The 14,707-nt window shown below is 40.9% G+C and overlaps 1 long non-coding RNA gene across 1 annotated transcript; it reads right to left on the bottom strand.

The window, feature by feature from the left end:
- Positions 1-11,252: 11,252 nt before the first annotated feature.
- Positions 11,253-14,332, bottom strand: LOC113476717. The gene is made up of 3 exons (XR_003397767.1): positions 13,136-14,332; positions 12,631-12,796; positions 11,253-11,511 (listed from the first exon to the last, which is right to left on the bottom strand). It is a non-coding gene; the product is annotated as an uncharacterized LOC113476717 (long non-coding RNA).
- Positions 14,333-14,707: the final 375 nt, after the last annotated feature.

Below are 14,707 nucleotides of genomic sequence, written 5' to 3'. Positions count from 1 at the left end.
TGTGCACAGACTGACAGGCTGGTGCAGCATGCAGCCAAGGTGCAAAGGCAGACCCGGGGAGCTTGCGGCTCAGTTGTGTGGCTCACTGGGAGGTCAGAGCTTGCCCGCGGTACCCCTTTGCAGTCTGCTGACCCCTGCATAGAAGAACAGAGGTCCTCTTGTTTATATCTGCTTGCTAAAGGGAATGAGGGTTTGTTCTTCTATCTCTATTTGTGAGAGTGTTCAAATACTGAAGTTAAATCCAGGCTTATCCTCTCTTTTCTTTACATAAAAGCTCCCACTCAAAGCAGACATGTTCTCAAATCTATTATCCTCTATATTGTTCATAGTGGTTCTAATTTTTCCCACATTGCTTAAAGCTCTATCCTCAGGTGACTGTTCTCTGAGCTTTCACAGCTCAGCTTTACCTTTCAGATAAGATTTATCCATTAAAAAACAATTCCACTGCTTTTTTCAGCTATCATTTTGTCACATATTGATTTATTCAATAAATGCTTTTAATAGCAACATTTCTAGGCTTTGTTTGTCAAGAGCTGCCAGGCTTTTACAAGCCAGGGTTGGCACAGACACCGAATTGACTCTGTACCCAGGGGAGAGTTCCCTGCTGGTCATGACAGAGGTCCTGCACACACAACTAAATGAAAAGAAATGAAAAATATGAGTATCTACATAATTCACAGCCAGTAAATGTTGGAGAGCATCAGGCTTCCAGCAACTTCTGGACCTCAGCAAAGCTTCTAACAAAAGCAGGTATATGTGATTTTAATCTGCAGTTCCAAGATCTACCCAAAGACCTAAAAGCCTAGCTTCAACACAAGTACCAGGGCAGGGAACTATATAAAGGCCATCAGCAAGAGCAAATTCAGCTAACCCGGGGGCACTGAGAAGTAACAGCTGACAGGACAGAAGAGAGAGGTCAAGATCAGTATGCCAAAAATCTTTCATTCCTGGGTCAGCCTGAAATTAAGCAGCATTGCTGTTTTCTGTCTGCTGCCTGCTGTGGAGTAATGGGTGTCTAGCACCGGCATCTCGGTGTGCATGGCATCCACCCATGCAGGACTTCACATGTGTCTCCTGAAGAACTATAAAGGGTGGTGATTGTTGACAAATAGAGTGAGTCTTTTCTTTTGTGCTGTTTCCCCAGTCCCTTCCTTTTTCTGAGGTTTTCAGATGTCTGCTGCCAAATCCTTGGCCCAAATTCTCCTCCTTGAAAGTGATGCAGTACTAAGTGTGTCTAAAGCAAAACTGAAAGAGAAAAGAGAATACATTGCCTAATACTCTTTTTTAGGTATTTCAAGAATTATGAACTCCTTTTGGTGCCTCTTTTGATTTCTTTCAATGAAATATTTAATACATTCAGACATTAGGAGCATTTCATTTTGCTCATCTTCCTCCATTCTTTCCATAGTTACTCACTGTCCCACAAGGATTTATTAATTATATTCTCTCGGTACAGTGTTATCTCTCTCTGACTAACTATTTTCTGTACTGCAGCTTGTGTACATTGTTGAGAGGATTCAGAGAGAGGAAAGAACCAAATAAAAAGATCCCTCCAGGAATACAGTGTTCGATTATACAAAGAAAACCCGCAGTTTAGATTGCTCATCCTTATTTCCCAGAGGAGGCCTCAAATGTCTTTGTTCTTTGGCTTTTTTAAAAAGAATTTCCGTTTCTGGTAAAATCATTTTACCTGTGAACTGCAGGCCAGGCTTTTGGTCACATTAATCTGCTTTTCCATTATCAGCTGTTACATATTTTTCTTCCCCATGCTCTGCCTCCAACAAACAGCTTCAGGGTGTTTTGCAGCACGCACTCCCCATGGCACCAGGACCTTCCACCAGCTCTGGGTTTCCTGAGGGGACCCTGGCTTCATGCGAACAACACAGTGAGTTCTCTCACAAATGACAAAGTGTCATAAATGCATTATTGTTGATAACAGTGATGATGAGATCCCTGGAGCGGCCAGGAAAGGAATGAGTCTGAGGCTCAAAGCCCCCCTCTCATTTCCTGAAGTGCTGTAACCTGTTTTATGGACAAAGAACTTCTGCTCCCGGAGTTGTCAGTCAAAGCCAGATTCCTCAGTGCTAAAGTTACTATAAATAACAGAATAACTCTTAAAAACATAAATGGGAAGTACAGTAGTATATATAATTCACCAAGTGTTTCCAGCTGTGAGTTCCCTGCCTCCTTGAAGTCCACAAGTTTGTATGACTCATGGCCATCACACCTATGTTATATGTGCATGTATATACATGTTTTGATATGTTCAGTATTTTGCTCTTGTCTAAAAATAAAGCTGTAAAATGGAAGGGGAAAATCCATTTACTCACTTTATGCTGGGAACCTGATATTTACCTCCAGTTTGCCATCTTCCCAGCTGGCTAGATATTGTATCGTTTATGTTGGATCTCTTCCAAGATTAATGGCATCATCTGTACAGTTTTAACAGTCTAATCTCACTAAATCTCTTTGTTTTGAAATTTGATTGTGCCTGATCTTCATTATTTTAATTGTTTAATGTATTATAATTAAGACTCAATTAGATCTAACAGATTCCAATTCAGCCCAATGTATTCACATCCGTTTGCAAGCTGTGGGAAGCACAAGGCAAACCAGGCTGATTTTATACCGTTTTTTTTGTCCAGAGACCAGGTACTATTTTTGCCACTGACTTATGTTTGACTGCAGGCAAGTCATCTATCTTTCTGTTTCTCCAAGGGTTTCCAGCTTGCTGTGTTTATAGCCTAGCTGGGTCTCAGGACAGGTTGACATCTTTGCACACAAATGTTACTGAAACAACAATAACACCCCACAGCCCATCCCATATGCAGATGCCTTCTAACTGGGACTGACTCTTGTTTATATGGAGCACAGGAACAAAGACCGCAAACACAGAGGCTTGTAAATATGCATGATGTTTTGGCATAAATCATGGAAACCTCTCTTTCCTCCCCACCCACTTCATATCAAGTTCTGGCAAGATTTTGGTACTTCCCAGAGGCCAGACTCTCTGCCTACATAGAGGGATACCTTTTACTTGCAGTGCACAACACATCCCCATCGGAGCCATGCCAGTCATCTCCTGAAAATGATGTTACTGTAGTGTGCACAGGCTTGACCTCCAGATCCCCTGACCTCCTCTCCACTGGAGCATCTTCATTCTGCCTGAATCCAGGTTGCAGGGAATGATCTCTCTTTGCCAAGGTTAAAAGTCAGTTGCTTCTTCTGAAGATGGAGCTGCGAGAAGAGCAAGCAGGTACCGTGTTTTCCTTTCAAACAGCGAATGAAATTGCCTACTTTCTCTTCCCCATCACCTTAACCCAGCACTTCAGTGGGAAGAGCATTCACCGAGGACATCGGGTCCCAGATTCAATTCACTCCTCCATCTGAGAGAAGACAAACCCACTTCTTCAGGGCACACTCTTGCTCTCAGGATCCACAAGGAGACCTTTAGCTCCTGTTAAAATTTTTTCATATTTGTCCAAAAAAAATTGATCCTGACAGCAATTGCAGCCTGATGGTCTGCTGGCCAGAGTTCCCAGCCAAGGGGAAGGAGATCTGGTTCTGCTCTGTGCCCTAAGGACTACTTTTGTGTCTTATCTAGTGACTATTGCTGTGTAAAATAAACAAACTCAGATTACCTCTCTGAGAAGTATCGGGGTTCCCTAGCACCTTCCTTGCAGCAGTAAGCACTATGGTGAAAGACTGAAACCACCCTATAGATAACAAATCAGACCTTGACTTACTTTATCATGAAAAAAAAAAAAAAAGATTGGAAGAAACAAACACGTGCAGAAACCTGTCATTTTCATCTCCACGAGGAAGCCACTTGTTAATGCCCCCCAACCTGATAAAAGACATTCCCTTCGGCATTGCCGGTAGCCAACTGCGCGGGGTTGCTAACTTGACAGTGAGGAACATATGGTCAAAGGAAGATGCAACAGGTGTGACACAAAAACAGCCTATGCACTTGGTCAAGCAAAGATGCCCCCCACTAGGTCACAGAACAAGCCCCCACTGGTAGTGCACCTCTCACAAACATTGGCTTTGCAGTAGCAATGGTTTTGTCAGCTCAGCAGCCAGCCTTCTCCCAAAGTGTTTCATTCAGATTAATTAAGACGCTCCTCAAAAAAAACCCAAAGAAAAAACATATCTTCCTCAGGAAGCTTGGTATAAAAGAAGCAGAGAAAAGAATCTCTAGCAAACATGGAGATAGAATTTAGATTTTAAAGCCCTAGGAGGAAAAAAAAAAAAAAAAGTAAAAAAAAAGTGCCTTCTTTATTTTTAAATCCCTTTGAACATTTTCAGATCTGTAAAAATATTCAGTTAGAACAACTGTAATCAAAATAAAATACTGTGTATTTTTGTAATCTAGTTTGGGAATTCTTTTCCATTCCCAAAACATAACACAGGATCGTTTTTTGGTAGAGAAATATTTTGCAATTTATTTTTTCTCTGAAGAAAATGCACTTCTAAATTATGTGCAGGATGGATTCATAAATTTGAAGCAGTTTGCAGACTGTTAGAGCTGAAAAAATAATTTGAGAGTTTTCAGCGTTCAGTCCAAGTATTCTCGCATCCAGGCCTTTCCGCTGAGACAGTCCTGACGGCTGGGTACAATTCAGCTGATGACTTGCTCTTTGTTATGCTGTCAGCGGAGCTGCAGAGCATTTCTGACTCAGGTGGGCAGAACACTTCACACCCCAGTAGCCATGACCACAGACTGGGAGGAACCCAGCAGGAGCTATTGTTGCCAAGGGAGAATTTGTCAGAGCAAGAAGCTTGCTGGGGAGTGCTGGAGAAGGGAAGAACAGGCCAAAAACACCAGCAAGGCTGGTCTGTGGGAGGAAGATCATGGCAGGGTGGGATTTTTGGTTGGTGGCAAAGCACCATGGCATAGAAAAGGAGCACTTCAGTGCTGCGTATATCCAAATGAATGTGTTGAAGAGCCCTCTGAACATCCTTCGAGCTGTTATGCCTTATTTACTTGGAGAGGTGATATGCTGGAGATATAAATTATTCTGTGAATGTCGGAGCCATGCCAGAGACCGTGTGAGCCAGAGGCGGGGCATGCCTAGTAAACTCCCAAACCTTCACAGGAGGGGCACGCTGCACAAGTGCCAGGAGAGGCTTCATTTACAGATGAGGCACAGGTATGTCAGCCTAGCTTATTGCCCAAAAACCTGCAAGAAAAGTCTTCCCCAAGTTTGCGTCCAGCTGTTTGAGGGGTAGGTTTGGTATTGCAGATCAAGTGCCCATGTACCAAGAGCTTAAAACTTTCATAAGAAAGAGAACTCCTAACTGTGTTTTCCTCATCACCAGCTACCTGTAGGAGTTGGAGAAAAGAAACAGTTCGGAGAGCTTCTTGGTCAGTGCTGAGTAGCTGTAGTATTACCACACTGACTCATGGATTTAAGCATGTTCTGTGGAATTCAGGGCATTTTGAGAACTTCCTGCCTGAACATCAACCATAGTTCTAGTTGGACACTTCCAAATCTCCACCTTGTTTTATAATCTGCTTACTAACATCCCCCTACAACATGTGCTTTCCAACAGTTGCAGGATACAGCACAGATCTTTCCATCCTTTAAGACCATCTATGGATTTCATTTGCAGTAGTGATTTTTACTGCTTCTATTTCTTCAGCCAAATTCTGAAACTAGATATACTTCATACTTCTTTTATTACCATTCTTCCTTTTTGTTTTCACAGCAGGTGGAATATTTTATATATTCTATTTTCAGGTTTTTTGAGTTTAGTTTTTGTCCCCAAATCTTGTCCCTCCACCTATTCTATCCTTGGGTAAACCATCTTCTCTGAAAATTGGCACTGGAACACATCTTAATCCATGGCCTAGCAAGTCTTCTGTGCACTGTTGTCTCCATACAACTTTTACATTTGCAGGCGTGAGCTGTAACCAGCTCTGGTGACAGTTTTTCTGTTAAAGAAGAAGAAAAAAATGACATTGTAAAATCTGGAGCTGATCAACAAATCTGTTGGTGAAGCGCAGAGGAACTCACAGCATTCTGAAGTTAGTCTGCTGCTATTATTGCTGCTCGCATGCTGCTTACCATACCATAGAGATCATTTGGTTACAGCCTAGTTGCACTCTTAATTAGCCGAGCCAGAAGCCTGCCAAGTTTGGAAAAAAAGTTTAACTGACAAGTGAGACATTAACTATTGGAGAGATAATAACATCCTTAAACTTGTTAGTTTCCTTCAGCAGCTTCACTTCTCATCAAAACCCCATTTTCAAGTTCTGTAATAAGAAAAAGAGAATCCAGAAGTTGGGGGGGGAAAAAAAAAGTACCTGTCCTGTGAGAACTTAGGCCTGGAGGTTTTGCTTCAGAAATCTTTCCTTGAGGCTTAGGTTTCAAAGTCTGCCCTAGATAAACGGTGAGAAAGATTGGCTTGGTAACTCTGGCCCTGGCTTGCAAGTGATGGGGTGGGATCTCAACCCCTTCTTCAGCTAAGGCTTTCTGTATGGCCACAGGCAAATCACATGGACATTGCCTGAGAGCTTTGTCCCTACAAAGTCTTATCCCACACGACTGGGAGTAGGTGTCTATTTGCTGTTGACCTTTAAACAACTGTAAAACTGTAACTTGGCCACACTGCAAGCACTCCCACTAATTTTATACTTCCTGGGGCTTATCTATTATGCATAATCAGACAGGTTTCACAAGCTGGGAAGTTGTGCAGAAGAGCAGCTTTTATCACAGCCCGGTACTATGCATATGTCTATTCTTTGTTTTGACATCCGTTCTATTGTATTCTGTTTAGATAATTGACTAGAGAAGAACTACAAAAACTTTCCATGCTAGATAAGGTATCCATCTTCAGGAAGAACCTGACAGAAAAGACAAAAAGGAAACAAGACATTTCTCTCTGTTTCTCAGGCTAAGCCAATTTGTAAAATAAACAACTCTCACACAATTTTTTAGAGTAATACAGACCCTGTGGGACAGTTGTAAGCACACCTTAGAGGAATATTCTAAAATTATCCATTGGGTTGGATATAATATTTGAAATGTATGTATAGATTAAAAAAATTATAATTTGCTTAATTCTAGTTAGCTTCTTTTAAACTAGATTCATGAGTCTCACCACATAACAGCAGGGAGCTGGCAGGGGGGCACAATAAGAATACACAAATGTTTGATGAGTATAAATATCAAAGCAGGAGATACTCCAGTCAGGATGGAAAAGGGTCAGCACCAATTAGTTTTGTTAAAGCTATTGACATGAGCACATCCTAACAGCCTGGTTGAACTCTTTGGATGAAGAAACAGCCATTAACTGGCTCCCACCAGGGTATATCTGAGACCTCATTACTAAATCAGACAGAATTCTTTAGGCTGGTGAAGTTACAGGAACTGTTGCTGAGCCAGAAGAGCAAGGGGAATACAAAGATAGTAACAGGCTCCAGAGATTCTTGGGAGGAAAAAAGGTGTTCAGGGTGGGAAGGAGGAAGAAGAGGCAGGGCAAGAGAATCAAGCTGCCCTGCAAAAAATAAAACAAACAAGGCGGGGTCTGATTGATTGTTCTCATGGAGTTGTGTTTTTTGTCTCCTAAAGTCTTCTCTCCCGTAACAACCTCAGGTTCTCTTCCAAAATCCACTCTCCATATAGGGCACATGCTAGGCTCAATCAAAAATCTTTGAGCGTACTCAGGCAGGCTGGCAGCTCTCAACCGCTATATAAAGTCTGGCTTCCACCTGCCTTTTCCACAGCGCAGGCATTTAATTACGTGCTTTGTCCTCTGTACAGCTGCAGTTTTTCACAGACCTTATTTATCTTGAGATTTCAGCTCATCTTTCAAATTTGGTTGAAACTGGGTTCCAAAGTTTTTAAGGGGAATTGCTGAATGTACAGAGAGATAAACAACACAATCTCATAAACCTCATTTCAAAGACAACCAGGCTAAAAAATGCCAGTTTTTAATTTCTGATCCTGTTCATGCCAAATGTTGTCTAACATTTCAGCAGCAATCTGTGGCCCTGAGAGCCTCTTTCAATATCCTATCAAGAATATAAAGTAAATTGTGATAAATGTAGTCAGTATAAAATAAAATTAGTTGAAATTGGTTGCTGGGATGCAAAACTGAACTTGACAGGCAGTTGTGAGGAAACTTGCAAGAAATTGCTTATGTATTTCTTTGGAGCTTAGCAGCCTGGAGCTGTCAAGATGGTTTTGCACATGCTCAGCAGCAAAAACAAGGGAACTGAGCGATTCTACCCGTGGAAAACATAAGTTCCTACTGTATTAAGCAAACCTTCAAGATTAGAAATGCTATTAATGCCTGTATCTTGAATAAAGTTACTTGAATATGTATTTGGGGGCCTAAGTTGCCCTTGTAAATCTACATCTTGAATTTCTTTAGTAGCCTGTTGTGATCATTTTACCAAGGACTTGTGAAAATCTAAATAAAATATATTAGTAAGTTCTCCTTCATCCATACCTCTATTGAACCATTCAGATACCAGTAAGAGATTAATGAGATTTTTCTACTCTAGAAATTGTTGTTTCTTAGGACACTTCATAAAATGACCTTTGAGGTGCTGTGTAATTCCATTTTTAACTCCAAATTATCATCTACACAATTCACTGTACTAATAATTCCTTGGATTACCTTATAAAAATGCATTCAATATATTACTCATTGATCCTTCTAATGACAAACGTTTGTAGTGAGAGATTGCATGTATCCTATAGCAGCTATGCTATTTTGGTTTTGAGGTCCTCCAGAAATCCTCAGGGCATATCCTATGAGACTGGAAACTTTCACCTTAGCATTTTTTCTCATGTCTTCAACTCTAACAGCTATGGTATATTTCTAAATAATGTAAAGAAAATAAATAATTTATCATTTAAAAAATAAGCAACAAACTCGGGACAAATGCATACAAGACGAAAAGCTCTGAAACTAAGTACAAAACTGATTTGAAACAAGACATTATGGAGCCTTTTTCCTGACAATCAGCATTAAAATAACATTAGCTAGTAAATGCAAATAAATAAAAAATAAGTCCAAAAATAAATCAAAGTAGGTATAATAGAATGATGTTAGTCTCAAGTTTGCTTCAAGACATCCTGTCTCTTCTGGTAACACTTTTTAAGTATTATTTTGCTCACTCGAGAGCAGTTACACATAACGGAAATTAATACAAGCTAAAAAGAGTTCCAAGTTCCCAAATCCCAACGGCTATTGTTTGCAAAAAGAAAAGAACTGTTTTCATCTATAAACCAACAGAATTACTCTGGATTCAGTAATTCAGGGTGTAATTCAGTCCTGTGTGGAGGCTCAGGATAAGAGAGATGAAGAGTTAATTTATCATCACCATATTAAATTTGCTCAAAGTCATACTTTCAGCCCTGGAGGACCCACATTCAGTCAGTGCTCCCCGTGGAGCAGGTGCCCAACTGCCTTCACCCATCCCAGGGCAAAGCACCCCTGTTCTGGCACCATCCATCTTGCTTCCTGTAGGGATAAATGGAGAAGAAAACATATGCGATATGCTCTTTTAGTATATATTTGTAAGTCACACAAATACCTCAGCATTAGGCAATCAGTTAGGAATGAGAATATAATAAAATCATAATATATAAACCATATATATTCCCCTTCCAGGCCTCTGTCTACCCAACTGTTTTCAAACACTCATGTTAAATTTCCTTTTTGCTGCTGATGTTGGGCATATTTAATTTGATTTTTTCACAGTTCTGATGACTGCAGCAGCATCCCTAAAACACTCCTTAGCTGCATCTCAAAATAGTCTGATTAATCAACCTTATTCACGAGTGATGAACTTTGTTCTTCTGTGCAGCTTCTGATTTTGCATCTAATATTGTAAAATCAACTCAGGTACAGAAAAAAACTTCCCTGAGAAAGTGGATACACCCAAAGCAATGCCAAGGTGCCTGTTTTCAAAATGAACTCCCAGCAATTCAAGAATTTTTACATTCAATATGTCACTAACGCACTTGAATGCTACAATGAAAGGAACCAAATTAGATCCATATATGGACCTATACATACATGACAGCCTCACCACCCAGAACTCTCAAACCCTCCTTCCAGCTAACTGGTTTCTGAAACTTATTGCAGCCCCTCAAGTGTGGCCAGGTCCTGATGTTCTCCCCCATCTCATAAACTAAATGTCAGAAACTTAATTCTTTAGACTAAATTCATCTGTCAGTGACCCCTGTGCAAACTTAAAGTCTTTCATACATTTCAGGAGCTTTTTCTAAACAAGGAAGAACAGCATCTAGCTTCCTTTCTCAGAAAGGTCAGTAGGAAGTAAAGAGCAGTGCTGATTTATTTCCATCATTTGGTGACAAGTTCTGTGAAAGAAGTTACCATTTTACATTACTTTTTTTCAGAATCTGGTAATGTGATAACCTACAGTTCATTACTCTATGCGATTTATTTGATGGGTATCCTGACATTTTTCCTGGATAATTGCCACTTCGGTGACAAGATCCTTGCAAACATTTAAAATTATTTTGGTGAAAATGACCTTTACATTTTACTGACAGTTGAATCTGAGGAATCATCCCTGAGGACACTTCCAACCATGCACTAACTGTCTATTTTATATACTTAAACCAGTCCATACACAAAATCATTTGAGGATTTTAATCCAAGGTATGGGATTACTTATGCAGGACTCATTGGTACTTTGATTCCTCAGTGAAATGTGTAATTTTTTATAAAACAGACCATGGAAAGACAGGTGAGGAGGTTAGAGAAGGTTCTGAGGACAAGGCAGAGAGAAAGGCCATGTGAGATCCAGCAGCCCTGAATACTTTCCACCCACTGATGGAAAATATCAGCCTTATCCACAATATATATGTTTTATCACTGGCACCTGACAGAGAGTCAGAGTCTGAGTCACTTTAGACCACTGGGGCTAAAAAAAAAAGGAATAAAAAGAAAAGTCAAGTCTAAAATGCGTCCATCCTTCACTAAGGTCACTCAGTTGGGTCAACCTACAAGAGTGTCCTGAGGAGGAAGGGTGTCACTTGATCCAAAACCACAACCAGACTACAAAGGAGAAGAATGAAAGATCTAATTTCATTGTGCAAATCCTAAGTTTGTCTTGTAAATCACAGGTTGTGACCAAGAAAAGAAATAAAGATAGCTAGGACATATTCATAAAAATGTTAATAATGTTTTATTCCAGAAAGGTGGTAATACTCCAGTGATCTCACTCTTGCTAAGTGGGGGACAAGATGCTCAAAGCCCTGCAGCAGCACACAAAAGCTGTTAAGAATACATCTGTATAGAGTATAATCACATAGCCCAAGAATCAGCACAGAAAGGTAGGTAACAAAGTCACAAGTCAGGATTTTGAGCAAACAGCTTTTGGAAAAGTAGCTCCTGACAGCAGGAGAGCACAGGACAGAGCTGCCAACTCTTCTTTTTTTTGCCATGCAGGCCACAGATTTGCAGAATCATCTCCTGGTCTCCAGAGGAATGCCCTTTGATAGGCTGCCGTTTCTCATTTCCCTGTTCCCAGGAAAACAAACAAACAAACAAACAAACCAGCAGAAAACCAGTCAATCAGAACATCTCCATTTTCTAGCGGCAGTCTGGTTAGCACCAAGACTAACCACTGCTGCACCTTCCAGTCCTGACAGCATTCAACGTCTTTTAAGAGCTATTCCTATGGACTTCCTGGACTGCCTTCCCTGGCCTGTGTGAGGATAACCCCCCAAAAAACCTGCCATCCCCTGCTAGTGTGTGGATAATCCTGCCTTGCTACCCATCCACTTTCAATTAAACATGGTTAAGCACAGGGAAGAACAACTAAGGACTTATGGGAGAAAGGATTGAAGGGAAGAAGAATGAACTAAATGCTGTGTGAGAGGGAGACTAAAAGATACCTGGGGTCATTTTCTCCCCCTCCCCCTCCATTTCTTCCTCTCATATAAGAAAGTAAAGGAAGAATGACTGTAAATAAACACACATGTATGTACTTTTGAATGCAAATGTGTCTAACTCTACAAATAAGTTTTTGCTCCTAGCTGCCGACAAGTACTCCTGACAGTCTGAGATAGTGAAAGTGCAAGTCATCGAACAAAAAGCTGTGTGGAGAGCAGCAGAAAAAATGCATTTGAAGAAAAGGGAAACTGCTTAAAGCCTATCTTTTTAAGAGACAAAGTTCCCTGGTCAAAATTGCAATAAGCAGGACAAAATAAAACATTTCACACTGAGGAAAAAGTGCAGGAAATATAAGAATAGAAGACAGCAGGATAGTATCTGTTCAAGAGACAGCATACGCAAAGGTGAATAATGTCTAATTCCTTGGATCTGTTTCAAATGGCAGCGTTCATGAAATCCAGAGGAGTGGAACTGGTATTTGGCAAAAATAGCCCACTTAAAGGGGAACGAGTGCAGCATCTATTGACATATGGGGCTGTTAGCAAACAAAAACTATGGTTAGTGTCAATTAGGGTTGTTGCAGGAGACGTTCCATTCACTCCAAAACCAGAAATAATGGAAAGGACTGAATGGAAAGGTTGATGTTTTCCTTCCACAAATCTATTAACACTGCCTACAGTATTGCAGCCTCCTTCACAAGGGGTTCCCCTCTATTTCCCAGAGATATCAAAAAGCAATACATACCTGTGCTTCATCTAATGTATGCTCCAGTCTGGATTCTTTACACACTTTTAAGGATTATTATTTTTCCTGTGCCAGTTAATTTTTCATCATGTTACCACAAAATATTCAAGTACTTCTGAAAACGTATAGTCTACATTTGGGTGGCTGCCATTTCAATGAGACTTTTCTGCAAAATAAAGGTTTAAAGCTTATGTTAAAAATGAACTCTGTAACATAACTTGAAGCAAGTTGCAGCAAATGCTGTGCCATCATACCATCTGTGTTCAAGCACAGCTCTCAAGCTCTCCTCCTATTGCTTCCCAAAGTGGAAAATAATGGTAAAAAATAAAAACAGATAAGATGAAGAAGCATTGTGTATTTGAATATATTATGAACCTGAGCCTTACGATACTTGTTTCAAAAATGAACTCCTCTGTATCTGTATGCCCCAACAAAGCATCACTAGGGAAGTAAAAAGGAATGTTATATTATTCGCATTTAAATTAAGCAATGGTGATGTTCTCACCTGACACAGCTAGTAAATTCTGGTGAGCTTTGCTCTACTCGATATTGCCCACTTTGCTTTTTTTTAGCTCTCTTCACAAGTGTTCCAACAATATTCCACAGGAACGTGAGAGAAATTCATTAAACCTTGGAGTAAATGGAAGGCACTAGAACTGGTAAGAAAAAAAAAACAAAACACAAAAACCAAACCCAAAATACCCACCAACACCCAAACCACTGTTAAATTAATGTCTAAGATAACAGAAGTTGCTGGACAAAACTTACATAGAGAAAAATGTATGTTATGACAAACCCCAAAATACATCTTAGGTCATGAGAAAGGGTAGTAAGGGATTCATAAACAAATCCTACAGGTAAAATGCCACCACAGAAAACCTAACTGTTCTTTATAGGATACAGTTTTAAGGGTAAATGAAAATAGCCCTATTCTGAAAAAGTCAGCTGTGTCATGTGGAGCTTAAAACAGCACCTTTCTGATATTCAGTCAGAACACCGGATTGTTGTTTTGAAGATTTAGAAATAAAACCCCCATTCTGATCACTTTACCACACTCTCAGGTCTACAGGCACTTCATCACTGCAGGGAGGAAGGAATACAAGGAACATGCCAAGAATCTACCCCAGAAGTGCTTGGAAAAGACAGAGGCATGCAGGCAAGGCTAGGAGGCATGAGGCAGAGGGCAGTGCCATCACCTGCTGGTGATGTTTTCCTCGGTACCATCCCAATCAGACACTTGTCAAGAACACAAATACATTCATAACTTCCTCTTGCTTTCTGAGAAGCAAGCACCCCACTCTTCCTATACTATTCCCACATACTGCCCTACCAACAGATTTTCATGACCCTAACTACATAAATACGTGTCTGTCCTGCACTGCGGCTATTTCTGTGTAAGTTATTTCGAATGGTTAGTCAAGCGAGTGTTGACCTGAGCAGGAGTTGCTCAGAAACCTGCTGCCGCTTGATTTACAGTTACAGTTCCACAGCTGGGATACAGTAACTGACCACCTGACCAGAGTCTGAGGTTTTATCTGAGACCTTGCATTGAAAAGGAGTAAGGCAGGAGGGCTCACCAGGGTCTCCCACAGGACAGGAGCATGCTCCTCGGAGGGAATGCCCCTCTCCCACTGGAGATGTTCCTGTTCCATGGCTTTGCCAGATACGAGTTCTGCAAGGGAAAATCTCCCAACCTCCTCTATCCTACCTGACCCTTTTCAATAAACGTATTGAGGTGCTTTCTCCATCTTGTTATTCTCCATCTTATTTCTAATTCTGCGAGATAGCGCTGATCCCAGAGCCCAGAAGGCGGCATACAGGTCAGGGCACTGTGTACTTGTCAGAGAAATTCAAGCTGGGGCACGCTGTTCAAAAAGGGGACAAATGAATGCAGGCTTTGCACACCTCTGGGAAACACTTTTTTTTTTCCACAAAAAGCGTTTCTAACAACAGCAATGTTTATTATTTTAATACTCTTCCCACTCCTGTCAGCACGTTCCCGGCACCGTTGGCGCGGTGCTGGCCGGAATGCCCGTTCGCCTCTCCAAGGGCCGCTCCGCACCTGCAGAGCCCGGCC

The sequence above is a fragment of the Athene cunicularia genome (genome assembly GCF_003259725.1).
Source record: "Athene cunicularia isolate RWA chromosome 2 unlocalized genomic scaffold, athCun1 chr2_part1, whole genome shotgun sequence".
Lineage (NCBI taxonomy): Eukaryota > Metazoa > Chordata > Aves > Strigiformes > Strigidae > Athene > Athene cunicularia.
Note: the sequence above shows the minus strand (reverse complement) of the source record. Positions and strands in the feature narration are given on the sequence as shown.